We start from the raw sequence: 5,963 nt of genomic DNA on the forward strand, positions 1-5,963 counted from the left end.
TTATACAAAACCACCGCCGCGTGCTAAGCAACGGCACACAAAATCCAGCAAACAAAGCCGGGTGTTGCAATCGGGTTTTGCTCTYGGACGTAACAGCGCTAAAGGTTCAACAAAAACGCCGGATGTAGTAACAGCGTTCCCTCTCCCGGCGCGCTGGAGGCTGCTGCTTGCGGGTGACCCGCTCTTAGAGATTTGCCCAGAGAAAAAAGTCGAGATCAGTGTTTTACAAAGGAAAGAACAACCTGAGCCCGTTTTGATGAACAAGGAGATCAAAGYGCCAAGAAGCTGGTTAACACTGTTCCGAGTCGAGCGCTGAGCTCGAGCCAAGTGCCGCCTCCTAGATCAGCAGCGAGACGGCTGGGGGACTCGGGCTGTCTCCTGTAAAACGCCGCATCCCGAAGCCCTTCCGCTCGGGGGGAAAGCGCAACCCTCCACCCGATGCAGCCAACCTCCCCACCACCACCACCACCACCTCTCCCTGAACAGGGGCACCGAAAGCTCTACTGCAACGGATTTGCAGCAGAGCAACGGCTCCGGCCCAACGGCAAGCATTAATCTCGGAAGATTATCGAAACTGGTCATCAGCAGCGATGCTTCCAGGGTGCTGCAGGATTCCCCAGGGTCTCGGGGCAGCCTTTGCTGAGGGCTCCATCCACAGCGGCTGCTCGGCGGAGGTGGCTCTTGCGCAGGGCCGCGTCTTCTTCCGAGCTTAGGGATGCTCAGAGCGCCCAGAAGCGGGAAGATCTTCATTACAGCTAACCAGGTGCAAACCAAAACCTTTCTGAAGATGGCAACAGAGAAACACAGCAAGGTTGTAAGACAGCATTTAACCAGTCTGGACCTTGTATTTAAACCATCACAACTGTGTCCAAAACACAAGCAGAGAACTTAACTGCTCCTGCGCTGCCGGGTTATCTCCCTTTGGGAAACGCAACAWATCACACGATCATGCCTGGCCCTAGTTATACCTGTGGCCAAAAAAATAAGTCACAGGAGAACACAGTTGCACTTTCAGAAGCTTGTAAGGCACGTGATAGCTTTTTTAACACTGCTGAAACCCAATCTGTTCCCCCAGCACCTCTCTGCCAGCCTCGGGGCAGCCCACACCACCATCCCCRTGGAGCCAAGTACGAGCACAGGGCAGGGATGAAGGCGGATTTGCGTTAATATTCCAGGCTGTGGATTTCAGCACGGGCCAAACGTCCGCCAGGGCAGCTGCCACCGAACGCGGCGAGCCGGAGCACCGATCACGTCCTAAACCGCGGTGCCCAAATCCGGCAGGGCCAGCGGCCAGGCTCCCTCGTGACTTAGGGGCTCCGGGCTGAACCACCCAAGACTCCCTCCCCGGGGAGTCTGCGATCGCAGACCGGTCGCTGCTTATCCCCAGCCCTTAAACAAGCCTCAGCGCCCAAGTCCGGCGCGTACACCCGTGCCTACAGAAAGCGTTGGCGCTCAGCGGTTTCTGGCGGCCCGATCCCGCGAGCGAGTCCAGCGCCAGGCACGGTTGCACAAGCGGGGCCCAGCGCTCCTGAAACTCCCGTGGGGGTTTTGCAACCCTCCGCCCTGCCCGTACGGGCGGCCGTACCGAGCGCGAAGCACCGAGCGGCTCCAGGCTGAGGCACTCGCCAGCCTGCACCCTCCGGCATTTGGCTCCTTTCTTGCTTTTTTCTCCCCTCGTTTCCAAACGACTGCCAGCCTCGGCCAAGTTTTGAAAAAACAGGAGCTACTCTCACATCAAAACGGCTAAAGCCCTGAGCCAGGAGCCCGTGACAGCGAGGAATCGGCCAGCAGCAGGCCGCGCGGCCAGGACCGGACTGTCGATTTTCGGATGGGAACAAGCTACCGTTGTCTCAGYTCTCGTGCTCCCAGCTGAGCCGATCCCCGGACAGATCCCCCCCCGGACAGGGGCTCTGGCAAACCGCTCGCYTACGTAATTAAATGGGAAACAAAACAAAAACATCGCTGCAGAAGAGAAGCACGGAGAAGGCCGGGTGGCACAGGATGTTTTCAAGCGGGAGGCATCGCTCCGGTATCGCTCCCGTTATTCACGCACGAGCGAGGCTGATGACACGTTTTCTGGAAGAGGCGGCACAGAAACGCGCTGGAATTGATTCCCGTGCTGTCCCGAAGGGGCAGCGGGCGAGATCGACTGCAACCGGCGTCCCGCAAGGATCGGAGAGCCGGACCAGAACCATCACTAATGGACAGGCCACAAACAAGATCACAAGACGGGCTTTAAAATCACAGTAAAGGTTACTARAAACAGCCCCCCAAGGCAGCGATTTGCCAGGTAGTCTCCTGAGTCTGCAGTATTTTGGGGTCACAACAGCATCAGCTCATTCTGCAGCACAAAACCCGCCTCYGATCTCCTGGAGATCGTCCGAAGGCTAACAGCACCCATCTCACGTTATCCAGGCTGAGCCGGGCCGCCGCTCGTCAGCCCCCCGAGGAGCAGAGAGACGCTCCGAATTGAACAGCGCGGGACAGCCCGGGCCAAGCGACCGGCGAAAGCGAAACGGCTTCCAGAGCCGAAGCGGAGCGGGGAGCCCGCAGCGAACGGTGCGTCTCGGCGGAGCAACGAGCCCGCGTAATGTGCCCCAAATTGCCGCAGCATGCACAGGCAACTTCTGCCTTGGAAAAAAAAAAAAAAAAGCCATAGATAAATCACCAAGCTGCCTGCGGGCTCTGCTAAAAAACTCAGTCTCCAGGGAAATAACCTCAGCAGTTGGGGCTGAAAAACGCCTTCGACAACAGCCTGCTCGGACGGCGCAGACTCGGGTCAGAGCGCTTTACCGGCCGCTGCCGCCTAAAGCCTGCTCGGTCCCAGGYGACGAGGAATTCAATTGCTCCTCTGCAGTGCAATTTCCCAGCTAAAGGCCTGCAAAGTCAATACGTTCGCTAGAGCTACAGGATTTAAATTAAAAAAAAAAGAAAAAAGCAGTAATGCTTTTGTCCTCTGAAGAGGGGTCTCCGCTTCGGGAAGGGCTCGGGTCGGCGCGGCAGAGCGCACGCGAACGCTCGCCCGCGTCAGGACGCGCTGCGCAAGGGAGGCAGCCACCTCCGGCAGAGGGGAAGCTCACGGCAGCGCCGTACGCTCCCCAGCTCAGCGGGGTTTTGGGTGGAGACGGCCAAGTCGCGTGCAGCGGTCGCGCGGACCGTAACGACGGGGCTGCAGAAGCAAAGGAACCAGCCGAGCACCAGCTCTGCGGGGAGATGTTTGAAGGCAGGGTCACCTCCTTTCCCAGGACCAGAGCTGCTCCCCGCGGCGTGCGCTCCGGCTCTCGCACACGAGAAGCTCTCACCAGGCGGCTCGCACAGTCGTTCCCGGTTCGAGGCGTCTCCCGGCCGCAGAGGAGAGCTCTGGACGGCGTTTCACCTACAGCTACTACTCAGAGCACACCGCTCCTCCCGCTTCCATCTGCCTCCGGGCTGGGCTCCTCCGTACTATTCGGCACCCATTTAATTTACCGGAATTACTCTGAAAAAAGGCACCACGTCGCTAACTCTGGGCTGCCTTTTACTCATTACAGCAACACCTACAAGCGCTGCCGGGCAGATCCTGCGCACAAGCGCGGCAGGCGCACGCACCCTTAGAGAAGGGACCTCGCTCCCAACCTACACGCCAAGGAACCAGCACCTCCTGGTTTAAGCAACTGTCCAAGCGCTGTACGAAGTCTACTTCGCACAGGTATTTCAGAGCCGCAAATACCTCAACAGACCCGATCTGCAGACTGGATGTGACACACAGCTCCCGTGAAATGGGTCAGTCCACGCACAAGTGCCAAGCAGCGCTAAAACAGGCACCGAGTCCCCTTAACTGGAAATTTGCAGGCAGCTCCATGGTCAGATTTAGAATTCTTTCCATGCTAGAAGCATACACTGAAACTAACTGGTAAGATAAGGAAAAACAAGCAGCACTGGGTAGACTTGCCTTCTAACTCCTTGGAGGAATAAAAGTTGCATTGACAACTTTAAGACTCCATGACTGATGGTTCACCTGAGCATCACCAAAGCAATGACAGTCAACTTGATCGTTAATGACAGCTTCAAAGGAGAAGGGGGCGGGGTAGCCCCTCTCCCCATCACGAAGCAGAATTCAGTCATCACGACTAGGTTTGGGAGACAAAGACATCGCCGAAAGCAACGTGCCCCTGCTCAAACCCACCCCACCGCCGCACCAGCTGAAGGGATGCGCCGAGCAAGCGTCCTCAAGTGCCCGTTAACGGCTGCAGAAGGAAGGGGCAGGGAGAGCCAGGCCCTAGTTATTACTTACGCCCTCTCCAACCAAGCTAAGAAGTTTAAAGTGAAAGCCTGAAGYTGGTATGACCGACCGTCTGTCTGCAGGTACAGCTCTGCAGAAGACCATGCACGGGCACCGTGGCTGCTCCAGCGCACAGCCCTCTTGGCACAAATCTGTGTCCACCAGTGATTTAAACCAGCGGTCTGSAGTCTGGACAGCAGCAACCGTGTTTGAGCATTCGTTCCTCCCTGGGGCTGCACGCGAGGGCTGGCCTCCGCAGGGGCGCAGGAGCACGAGCRTCTTAAATCACCACAGCAATCACCAGGGCACGTGTCGGCTGGAGTGAAGCAGAGGCCGGAGGCCGGCGCAGGAACTCGCGAACCACCTGGCTCCCAGTCCCACATCTGCTCCATCGCTCTGCACACGCTGTTAAGGGAAACCTCCATCTGCAGGCGAGACTTTGCCAAGCGGATTTCAGGACTGTGTGTGGCCACACGCAAGAGTCCGGGAGATTCAATAGCAAATCTCAAGTGAAGRTAAAGAATCTCCATGCTGTAACTAAGAGGTCCTGGGTTTCAATCCAGGACAGAGAGAGAACATTAGATCCCAAGGAAATAAAGAAAAACAAAYAAACAAATAACACTTGACTCTGGATATAAGTCCTTTCTTTACACAAGACACATGGCAGCATCCAACACTAAAAACAGCASAAACAAAGGTGTGCCAAGCTTTGCAGCCAGCTCTCAAAGTTGCCTTGGTACCCAACAGACGGGATGGATCAACTCTCCTCACTACGAGCCTGTCCCTGTTCACCATCCACCCCTGCAAACCTTGGCTGGAAGGGCACAGGGCAGCCCGGTCAGAGAAATAAGACCAAAGAGATGCCCTGTCTCCAGCTCCAGTGCAAAGCAAGTGACCTAACAGTCATGACTGCACCATTAGCAAGGCACAAGCACAGGGCAGGACCATCCACAGCAGCAGGATGGAGCCGACGTGACGGGTCAACGCTGAGGCTGGGGCAAGGCTTGAGTCTGCAAGCTGAGACAAAGCGCAACGAGGTGCAGCCACCGCATCTGCTGTCGGTAGCCATCCCCACGTTTCAGCACGGCCCATTACGCAGTTGGTGCTGAAAAGGCAAATTTTAAATGCCACAAATGTCCAGGGATTTCTGGCTGCAGAAGAGGGACCACATGCTCCGGCAGCAYGCTGTTTATCAGTGGAGAACCCTCAATCCAATCGTCTGTGCAAACACTCTGCGTGTTTAGCACCACAGTGTTATTTCAGAAAGGAGAAGTGTGGCCTAGATAAAGCACCACACAAGGAGAACCAGAACTCTCGTTAGTCTTGAGCCTGCCACCCTCCGTGCTCCCAAGATGGGCGATGGCTGTACGACCTGGGAACCAACTTTCAGCTTTCAGCACAAGCCCCAGCCCAGTCCGTGCCTTAGCTTCCCATTCGCAAGGGGAAGATCCTGCTCTCCCAAACGAGGATGCTATTATATTTACGTTGTTCAMGACACACAGACAAAAGCTGCCTTACAGGTGCCAGTTAATGCTTTGTGYCGTCCTCTGCATCAAGGACACGCATCCAAGTCCAGCCAAATGTATTCCCACCCACCCGCTCAGACCACCAAGCGGTCAATTAAAAACATCTAACCCAGGTAAAYATGGCCAGGAAGTGACACACACTGCAACAGCCTGCCTAACCTTTATTACTGATGTGC

This window comes from Rhea americana, unplaced genomic scaffold, assembly GCF_003343005.1.
Source record: "Rhea americana isolate MKP2758 unplaced genomic scaffold, rheAme1 scaffold_591, whole genome shotgun sequence".
NCBI classification, from domain to species: Eukaryota; Metazoa; Chordata; class Aves; order Rheiformes; family Rheidae; genus Rhea; species Rhea americana.